The following is an 11,526-nucleotide window of genomic DNA, read 5'->3' as shown; positions in this document are numbered from 1 at the left end:
AAATACTTACTCATGTAAACCCTAGTAGCTAGTTTATTATAAATAGGACCTCTTACTATTGTATTAGGCATCCTGGATTGTATTTTGATCCTGTGATCTCGTTTAGGGGGCTGGCCATCACGGCCATGCCTGGACCTTCACTTATGTATTTTTAACGGTAGAGTTTCTACACTCCATAGATTAAGGTGTGGAGCTCTGCTGTTCCTCAAAGATTAATGCAAGTACTTCTGTTTTCTATTCAATTCTTCTTCTTCCTCTTCTAAGATATCTATTCGCACCCAAGAACGTGATGAAGGTGATGATTATGTGTGACGCTCATCACCATTCTCCCCTATGAACGCGTGCCTGACAAACACTTCTGTTCTACATGAATTAAGCTAGAATGAGTATCTCTTAGATCTCCTAACCAGAATCTTCGTGGCGTAAGCTAGAATGATGGCGGCATTCAAGAGAATCCGGAAAGTCTAAACCTTGTCTGTGGTATTCCGAGTAGGATTCAATGATTGAATGACTGTGACGAGCTTCAAACTCGCGATTGTTGGGCGTTAGTGACAGACGCAAAAGGAGGGTGAATCCTATTCCAGCATGATCGAGAACCGACAGATGAATAGCCGTGCCGTGACAGGGTGCGTGAGCATATTATTCACTGAGAGGAGGGGATGTAGCCACTGACAACGGTGATGCCCTTGCATAAAGCCAGCCATGGAAAGGAGTAAGACTGATTGGATGAAGATAGCAGGAAAGCAGAGGTTCAGAGGAACGAAAAGCATCTCCATTCGCTTATCTGAAATTCCTACCAATGATTTACATAAGTATCTCTATCCCTATTTTATTATATAATATTCGAAAACACCATTATCACTTTATATCTGCCTGACTGAGATTTACAAGGTGACCATAGCTTGCTTCATACCAACAATCTCCGTGGGATTCGACCCTTACTCACGTAAGGTATTACTTGGACGACCCAGTGCACTTGCTGGTTAGTTGTATCGAAGTTGTGACAATCATGAATTAAGATCAGAGCACCAAGCTTTGGAGCCATTACCAGGATTTGTTCGAGCCTGGAGATCACAATTTCGTGCATCAAGTTTTTGGCGCCGTTGCCGGGGATTGTTTGAGTCTTCGGCAAGCTTTTGGTCCGGTAACATCAGTGCCAGATTCCATTTTGATCCGGCAACAGCACCAAGTTTTTGGCGCCGTTGCCGGGGATTGTTTGAGTTTGGACAACTGACGGTTCATCTTGTTGCTCAGATTAGGTAATTTTCTTTTTGTTTTGTTTTTAAAAATTTTTCAAAAATCTTTCAAAATTTTCTCCTTTGTTTTCGAAAAAAAAAAAAATTTTAGATTCAGAATTTTTAAGAATGAATTCTAGTGTTTCATGAAGCATGTGAAGCCTGGCTGGCTGTAAAGCCATGTCTAAATTTATTTGGACTGAGGCAGCAATTTGTTATCAAGAGCAAGCTAGTTGGAGTTAATCCACCTGCTACTGTTTCTGATCTACATGCTAAATCTTGGCTGGCCATTGGCCATGTCTAGTGTTTTGGACTGGAGCTTTCTTTGAAAGCTTGGCTGGCTAGTGAGCCATGTCTAATTCCTGGACTGAAGCTTTAGACTAACATGGCAAGATTCCTGGAATTCATATTAAAAATTTGGAATCCTTATTTTTCTTTCCTTCTAAATAATTTTCGAAAAATATAAAATAAAATCCAAAAAAAATTAGAAAATCATAAAAATCAAAAATATTTTTCTGTTTCTTGTTTGAGTCTTGAGTCATGTTATAAGTTTGGTGTCACTTGCATATGCATCTTGCATTTTTCGAAAATATCATGCATTCATAGTGTTCTTCATGATCTTCAAGTTGTTCTTGGTAAGTCTTCTTGTTTGATCTTGATGATTTTTTGTTTTGTGTCTTTTCATGTTTATCATATGCATTCTTGAATTCTTAGTGCGTAAGCATTAAAGAATTCTAAGTTTGGTGTCTTGCATGTTTTCTTTGCATTAAAAATTTTTCAAAAATATGTTCTTGATGTTCATCTTGACATTCATAGTGTTCTTGGTGTTCATCTTGACATTCATATCATTCATACATGCATTCATTGGTTTGATCTAAAAATTTCATGCATTGCATAATTTTCATGTTTTCATAAAAATTCAAAAAAATCAAAAAAATATCTTTCCCTTTTTCTCTCATCAAAATTCGAAAATTTGAGTTGACTTTTTCAAAAATTTTTAAATTCAAATTGTTTCTTATGAGTCAAATCAAATTTTCAATTTGAAAATCTTATCTTTTTTTTCAAAATCTTTTTCAAAAATCAAATCTTTTTCAAAATTTTTAGTTATTTTCGAAAATTAAAAAAATCTTTTTCAAAAATCTTTTTCTTATTTTTATACCAAATTTTCGAAAATAACATAATCAATTAATGTTTTGATTCAAAAATTTGAAGTTTGTTACTTGCTTGTTAAGAAAGATTCAAACTTTAAGTTCTAGAATCATATCTTGTGATTTCTTATGAATCAAGTCATTAATTGAGATTTTAAAAAAATCAAATCTTTTTCAAAACTAATTTCAATCATATCTTCTCAAAAATATCTTCTTATCTTATCTTTTTCAAAAATATCTTTTCAAAATATCTTTTCTAACTTCCTAACTCCTTATCTTTTCAAAATTTGTTTCAACTAACTAACTAACTTTTTGTTTGTTTCTTAACTTTTTCAAAACCACCTAACTAACTCTCTCTCTCTCATTTTTCGAAAATATCTTCCCCCTTTTTCAAAATTTCTTTTTAATTTATTAATTAATTTAAATTTTAAATCTTAATTTTCGAAAAATACTAACAATTTTTAAAAACCAATTTTCAAAAATCACTAACTCCTTTTCAAAAATAATTTTCGAAAATTCCCTCCTTCTCTCTCATCCTATTCCATTTATTCATTCATTAACTAACATCTCTTCCTCACATCATCACCAAATTCGAACCCCCTCCTCTATCTGTGTTCGAATTTCTTCTTCTTTTCTACTAACAATAAGGAACCTCTTTACTGTGACATAGAGGATTCCTCTTCTTTTCTTTTTCTCTCCTCTTTCTTATGAGCAGGGACAGAGAAAAAGGCATTCTTGTTAAAGCTGATCCAGAACCTGAAAGGACTCTGAAGAGAAAATTAAGAGAAGCTAAATTACAACAATCCAGAGACAACTTAATTGAAAATTTCGAACAAGTAAAGGAGATGGCAGCCGAACCCAACAACAATGCAAGGAAGATGCTTGGTGACTTTACTGCACCTAATTCCAATTTACATGGAAGAAGCATCTCCATTCCTGCCATTGGAGCAAACAATTTTGAGCTGAAACCTCAATTAGTTTCTCTGATGCAGCAGAACTGCAAGTTTCATGGACTTCCATCTGAAGATCCTTTTCAGTTCTTAACTGAATTCTTGCAGATATGTGATACTGTTAAGACTAATGGAGTAGATCCTGAAGTCTACAGGCTCATGCTTTTCCCTTTTGCTGTAAGAGACAGAGCTAGATTATGGTTGGATTCTCAACCCAAAGACAGCCTGAACTCTTGGGATAAGCTGGTCATGGCTTTCTTAGCCAAGTACTTTCCTCCTCAAAAGCTGAGCAAGCTTAGAGCTGATGTTCAAACCTTCAGACAGAAAGAAGGTGAATCCCTCTATGAAGCTTGAGAAAGATACAAACAGTTGACCAAAAAGTGTCCTTCTGACATGCTTTCAGAATGGACCATCCTGGATATATTCTATGATGGTTTATCTGAGCTATCAAAGATGTCACTGGACACTTCTGCAGGTGGATCCATTCACCTAAAAAAAACGCCTGCAGAAGCTCAAGAACTCATTGACATGGTTGCTAATAACCAGTTCATGTACACTTCTGAAAGGAATCCTGTGAGTAATGGGACGCCTATGAAGAAGGGAGTTCTTGAAGTTGATACTCTGAATGCCATATTGGCTCAGAATAAAATATTGACTCAGCAAGTCAATATGATCTCTCAGAGTCTGCATGGAATGCAAGCTGCATCCAACAGTACTCAAGAGGCTTCTTATGAAGAAGAAGCTTATGATCCTGAGAACCTTGCAATAGCAGAGGTGAATTATTTAGGTGAACCTTATGGAAACACCTATAACTCAACATGGAGAAATCATCCAAATTTCTCATGGAAGGATCAAAAGCCCCAACAAGGCTTTAATAATGGTGGAAGAAACAGGTTTAGCAATAGCAAGCCTTTCCCATCATCAACTCAGCAACAGACAGAGAACTCTGAACAAAATGCTTCTAATTTAGCAAATCTAGTCTCTGATCTATCTAAGGCCACTGTAAGTTTCATGAATGAAACAAGGTCTTCCATTAGAAATCTGGAAGCACAAGTGGGCCAGCTGAGTAAAAGGATCACTGAAATCCCTCCTAGTACTCTCCCAAGCAATACAGAAGAGAATCCAAAAGGAGAGTGCAAGGCCATTGACATAAGCGCCATGGCCGAACCTGTGAGGAGAGGAGAGGACGTGAATCCCAAGGAGGAAGACCTCCTGGGACGTCCAGTGATCAATAAGGAGCTTCCCTCTGAGGAACCAAAGGACTCTGAGGCTCATCTAGAGACCATAGAGATTCCATTGAACCTCCTTATGCCCTTCATGAGCTCTGATGAGTATTCCTCTTCTGAAGAGAATGAGGATGTCACTGAAGAGCAAACTGCCAAGTTTCTTGGTGCAATCCTGAAGCTGAATGCCAAATTGTTTGGCAGTGATACTTGGGAAGTTGAACCTCCCTTGTTCATCAATGAACTAAGTGATCTGGATCAACTGACATTGCCTCAGAAGAGACAGGATCCTGGAAAGTTCATAATCCCTTGTACCATAGGCACCATGATCTTTAAGGCTCTGTGTGACCTTGGTTCAGGGATAAACCTCATGCCCCTCTTTGTAATAGAGAAACTGGGAATCTATGGGGTGCAAGCTGCTAAAATCTCACTAGAGATGGCAGACAGCTCAAGAAGACAAGCTTATGGACAAGTAGAAGATGTATTAGTAAAGGTTGAGGGCCTTTACATACCTACTGATTTCATAGTCCTGGATACTGGAAAGGAAGAGGATGAATATATCATCCTAGGAAGACCTTTCCTGGCCACAGCAAGAGCTGTGATTGATGTTGACAGAGGTGAAATATTCCTTCAATGGAATAAGAACTCCCTTGTATTCAAAACTCAAGGATCTCCCTCTGCAACCATGGAGAGGAAGCTTGAAAAGCTTCTCTCAAAGCAGAGTCAACCAGAGCCCCCACAGTCAAACTCTAAGTTTGGTGTTGGGAGGCCACAACCAAAATCTAAGTTTGGTGTTGAACTCCCATATCCAAACTCTAAGTTTGGTGTTGGAAAGTCTCAACAAAGCTCTGCACATCTGTGAGGCTCCATGAGAGCCCACTGTCAAGCTATTGACATTAAAGAAGCGCTTGTTGGGAGGCAACCCAATGTTTATCTAACTCTTATTTTTATTGTTTTTCATGTTTTCTTAGGTTAATGATCATATGGAGTCACAAAATAAATATAAAATTTGGAAACGGAATCAAAAACAGCAGAAGAAAAATCACACCCTGGAGGAGCATCTGTCTGGCGTTCAAACGCCAGAACAGAATATAGTTCTGGCGCTGAACGCCCAGAATGGGAGTATCCTGGCGCTGAACGCCCAGAACAAGCATGGTTCTGGCGTTCAACGCCAGAAATGGCAGCAAAGGGGCGTTAAACGCCCAAAATGGGCACCAACCTGGTGCTGAACGCCCAGAGTTGTGTGCAAGGGCGTTTTGCATGCCTAAATTGGTGCAGGGATGTAAATGCCTTGACACCTCAAGATCTGTGGACCTCACAGGATCACCTCAGGATCTGTGGACCCCACAGGATCCCCACCTACCTCCACTCACTCTCTTCTCTCTTCTCAATCATCCTCTATTCCCAATAAACATTCTTCCCTATTAACTCTTTACCACTCACATCCAAACACCCACTTTCCTTCAAAAATTCAACATCTCTCTCCCACCCAATCCCACCCATATGGCCGAATACACACTCCCATCCATCTCCTCCATATCTTCTTCTTATTCTTCTATTCTTTCTTCTTTTGCTCGAGGGCGAGCAACATTCTAAGTTTGGTGTGGTGAAAAGCATAGCTTTTTTGTTTTTTTTCCATAACCATTGATGGCACCTAAGGCCAGAGAAACCTCTAAGAAAGAGGAAAGGGAAGACAAAAGCTTCCATCAAGAGTCTATAGCTCAGTGGTAGAACATTTGACTGCAAATCAAGAGATCCCTGAGATACCTCAGGGGATACATTTTCTTCCACACAATTATTGGAAGCAACTAAGGGTGGAACATCAAGAGCACTCCATCATCCTTCATGAAATCAGAGAAGATCTAAAAGTACTGAAGGAGGAGCAGCAAAGACAAGGAAGAGACATAGAAGAGCTCAAGGACATCACTAAGGTGGACTCATTCCTTGTTCTTACTTTCTCTGTTTTTTGTTTTCTATGTTATGTGCTTATCTGTGTTTGTGTCTTCATTACATGATCATTAGTAGTAGTAACTTTGTCTTAAAGTTATAAATGTCCTATGAATCCATCACCTCTCTTAAATGAAAAATGTTTTAATTCAAAAGAACAAGAAGTACATGAGTTTCGAATTTATCCTTGAACTTAGCTTAATTATATTGATGTGGTGATAATGCTTCTTGTTTTCTGAATGTATGCTTGAACAGTGCATATGTCTTTTGAAGTTGTTGTTTAAGAATGTTAAATATGTTGGCTCTTGAAAGAATGATGACTAGGAGACATGTTATTTGATAATCTGAAAAATCATAAAAATGATTCTTGAAGCAAGAAAAAGCAGCAAAGAACAAAGCTTGCAGAAAAAAAAAAAGAGGGGCGAAAAAAATAGAAAAAAAAAATAGAAAGAAAAAGAAAAAGCAAGCAGAAAAAGCCAATAACCCTTAAAACCAAAAGGCAAGAGCAAATAAAAATGATCCCAAGGCTTTGAGCATCAGTGGATAGGAGGGCCTAAAGGAATAAAATCCTGGTCTAAGCGGCTAAACCAAGCTGTCCCTAACCATGTGCTTGTGGCGTGTAGGTGTCAAGTGAAAACTTGAGACTGAGCGGTTAAAGTCAAGGTCCAAAGCAAAAAAAGAGTGTGCTTAAGAACCCTGGACACCTCTAATTGGGGACTTTAGCAAAGCTGAGTCACAATCTGAAAAGGTTCACCCAATTATGTGTCTGTGGCATTTATGTATCCGGTGGTAATACTGGAAAACAAAGTGCTTAGGGCCACGGCCAAGACTCATAAAGAAGCTGTGTTCAAGAATCATCATACTGAACTAGGAGAGTCAATAACACTATTCGAAATCTGAAGTTCCTATAGATGCCAATCATTCTAAACTTCAATGGATAAAGTGAGATGCCGAAACTATTCAGGAGGCAAAATGCTATAAGTCCCGCTCATATGATTGAAACTATGTTTCATTGATAGTTTGGATTTTATAGTATATTCTCTTCTTTTTATCCTAATTGATTTTCAGTTGCTTGGGGACAAGCAACAATTTAAGTTTGGTGTTGTGATGAGCGGATAATTTATACGCTTTTTGGCATTGTTTTTAGTATGCTTTTAGTAGGATCTAGTTACTTTTAGGGATGTTTTCATTAGTTTTTATGTTAAATTCACATTTCTGGACTTTACTATGAGTTTGTGTGTTTTTCTGTGATTTCAGGTATTTTCTGGCTGAAATTGAGGGACTTGAGCAGAAATCAGATTCAGAGGTTGAAAAAGGACTGCTGATGCTGTTGGATTCTGACCTCCCTGCACTCAAAGTGGATTTTCTGGATCTGCCGAACTCGAAATGGCGCGCTTCCAATTGCGTTGGAAAGTAGACATCCAGGGCTTTCCATCAATATATAATAGTCCATACTTTGGCCAAGAATTGATGACGTAAACTGGCGTTCAACGCCAGCTTTCTACCCAAATCTGGCGTCCAGCGCCAGAAAAGGATCCAAAACCAGAGTTGAACGCCCAAACTGGCACAAAAACTGGCGTTCAACTCCACAAATGGCCTCTGCACGTGCAACACTTAAGCTCAGCCTAAACACACACCAAGTGGGCCCCGGAAGTGGATTTATACATCAAATACTTACTCATGTAAACCCTAGTAGCTAGTTTATTATAAATAGGACCTCTTACTATTGTATTAGGCATCCTGGATTGTATTTTGATCCTGTGATCTCGTTTAGGGGGCTGGCCATCTCGGCCATGCCTGGACCTTCACTTATGTATTTTTAACGGTAGAGTTTCTACACTCCATAGATTAAGGTGTGGAGCTCTGCTGTTCCTCAAAGATTAATGCAAGTACTTCTGTTTTCTATTCAATTCTTCTTATTCCTCTTCTAAGATATCTATTCGCACCCAAGAACGTGATGAAGGTGATTATTATGTGTGACGCTCATCACCATTCTCCCCTATGAACGCGTGCCTGACAAACACTTCTGTTCTACATGAATTAAGCTAGAATGAGTATCTCTTAGATCTCCTAACCAGAATCTTCGTGGCGTAAGCTAGAATGATGGCGGCATTCAAGAGAATCCGGAAAGTCTAAACCTTGTCTGTGGTATTCCAAGTAGGATTCAATGATTGAATGACTGTGACGAGCTTCAAACTCGCGATTGTTGGGCGTTAGTGACAGACGCAAAAGGAGGGTGAATCCTATTCCAGCATGATCGAGAACCGACAGATGAATAGCCGTGCCGTGACAGGGTGCGTGAGCATATTATTCACTGAGAGGAGGGGATGTAGCCACTGACAACGGTGATGCCCTTGCATAAAGCCAGCCATGGAAAGGAGTAAGACTGATTGGATGAAGATAGCAGGAAAGCAGAGGTTCAGAGGAACGAAAAGCATCTCCATTCGCTTATCTGAAATTCCTACCAATGATTTACATAAGTATCTCTATCCCTATTTTATTATATAATATTCGAAAACACCATTATCACTTTATATCTGCCTGACTGAGATTTACAAGGTGACCATAGCTTGCTTCATACCAACAATCTCCGTGGGATTCGACCCTTACTCACGTAAGGTATTACTTGGACGACCCAGTGCACTTGCTGGTTAGTTGTATCGAAGTTGTGACAATCATGAATTAAGATCAGAGCACCAAGCTTTGGAGCCATTACCAGGATTTGTTCGAGCCTGGAGATCACAATTTCGTGCATCACTAGCCTAGACTCTATACTCACCTAGTCCCTCTAAACTACTAAAGCGAGGGAAAGTACGTTCTAAGTCTTCAAAAATCAAATCAGGTGGAACATCAGCAAAAGGTAGAACATCATCTACTACTCCTTTGCACGATCAGACATTGCCATATAACGTCTCTCTGGTACCTCATCAAGTAGCCCCACAACAGGAGTCTCGTACACAGGATTTAAGTTAAAGTTCAAGAACAAATGGAATACAGACGTTGGCTAGTCTCACAGTATATATATATAAACGGGAAACGATATTCACCCTAGACTCAGAAGACTATCTAGAGCAGAATCCTCTTTGCAGAACCATCATCAACGAGCTACTGTAAGGTACTCTTACTTCCATCTGAAGGGGGAAGAGAGAGAGAAGGGGTAAGAACTGGGGAGTTCTTAGTAGGGTCGGGGTTATTAGTTAAGTTCATTAATTCCGTGTTGTTTAGCAGATAAATAGCAGAATACCGAGAAGCAGTAGACAGAAGAAATAGATAAATAGAGAAAATAGAAAGCAAAACACAAATAAAAGAATACAAGAAAAAAAAATCCAGACACAGAGAATAGAATGAAAACAAAGAAAGCATACATTCAAACAACAATCATAACAGAGGAAATGCGCAACCAAGTATGATGCATGTCTGTCCTATGCAAGCCATGAGCTCACGTGTCGGTTTACACCCTGCAGCCCGACATTACCTAGGAACTAGTCCTAGATATGTCTTATTTTCTATAGGTGAACTTCGGCCTACAGAAATAGCACTCCCGTAAGTGAACTTCGGCTTACAGGAATAGTCTAAACACAACACAACAGCTTTCTGTAGGTGAACTTCGGCCTACAGAAATAACACCTCTGTAAGTGAACTTCGGATTACAGAAATGGTGCCCCTGTAAGTGAACTTCGGCTTACAGGTATCACAACTCTCTGTAGGTGAACTTCGGCCTACAGGAATAACAACTTACTGTATGTGAACCTGGGCCTACAGGACCTCTAAGGCCAATAGAAAAGCATCAGATCAACATGTAATAGAATATCATGCCACAAGGCTTAACTGTTTACTTTTATACTCTTCTCCTCTATTCTCTTTGTTATATTACTCTTTTCTCATTATCATCATTCAATATCATTCTCATTATTCATCATCACTTTCACATTCTTATGCAGTACTTCTTTCTTTCTCTATTCAATCATACTATACAAACTTTACATCTTTCACTTTCACAATATCTTGGCTCAAACCATTTCTCTTTATCATATTACTCTTTTCACTTTGTCTTTTTACTCTACTTTGATTACCCTTTTTTTCTGTATCTCTTTACTTTTCTCTGGTTACTCTATTCTCTGTGTTTCTTTACTCTGCTCTGATTTCTCTGCTTAACGTATGCATTTAAAGCTTATGTAAATTTCGGTATGAATATTATGCTTGTCCCAAGTATAGGTTCATTAAGTCTATACTGAAACAGTTTAACTTTTCATATAATACCTAACCCTAGTCGCAACTCAAGGACTAACTATGTTGCCCTAGTTCGTTCACTAATTTCTGTCTGTTTTTTTGTCATTAAAACTTTACAGAATTTTCTTTGGTTTTTATCTTTTCTTTAACTTTTTATCTTTTCTTTATCTTTGCCTCACTATCATGTTATTACCACTCCCTAAGTGTTTTATGAAGGTAATTATGAGATTCTGCACTTAAAGTTGTCTTTCTAAAGCTTTTACAGAAAACTGCCTTTTTCGCATTATTTTATTATTTTTATTAAAATATTATTTTTAATTAAATATTATTATTTAATATTTTATTATTTTTTTATTATTTTATTAATATATTTTCGAAAATTACCCCACTTTAACTTTCAACCTTTAGAATTCACTTTTTATCCTGGTAACTTTTAATATTTCTACTTTAACCACCCTAACTTTCAGAAATTACCAAAGAACCCCTCAAACACCAAAATAATTACAGCCTTGCCCTTTTTAAGATCTAAAAGGTGTTCTTCATTGTTCTTCACCACACTCAAAGTGTTCTTCGTGTTCTTCATAAATTCTTCAGATTCTTTCTCTATTTTTACCCGTTTTTCAGTCTTTTCAGCAACCGATTTTTATCAAAATTCAAAATAAATTCCCAGCCACTAAAACCCCATCTTTTCTACATGATTTTAACACAAATTGAACCCTAATTTAGGGCCTAGGGTTTTGTTTTCCAGCTGCTCCAAGAACCTGAACTTTAAAGCTTGAATTTCATCAAATTT

At 38.0% G+C, this 11,526-nt stretch overlaps 1 non-coding gene across 1 annotated transcript; it reads right to left on the bottom strand.

Annotated features, from left to right (window-relative positions):
* Positions 1-3,624: 3,624 nt before the first annotated feature.
* LOC148548321 (small nucleolar RNA R71) lies at positions 3,625-3,732 on the bottom strand. Its single transcript, XR_015898012.1, has one exon. It is a non-coding gene; the product is annotated as a small nucleolar RNA R71 (small nucleolar RNA).
* Positions 3,733-11,526: the final 7,794 nt, after the last annotated feature.

Source organism: Arachis ipaensis, chromosome B8, assembly GCF_059453495.1.
Source record: "Arachis ipaensis isolate K30076 ecotype BB chromosome B8, ASM5945349v1, whole genome shotgun sequence".
Classification (NCBI taxonomy): Eukaryota; Viridiplantae; Streptophyta; class Magnoliopsida; order Fabales; family Fabaceae; genus Arachis; species Arachis ipaensis.
Note: the sequence above shows the minus strand (reverse complement) of the source record. Positions and strands in the feature narration are given on the sequence as shown.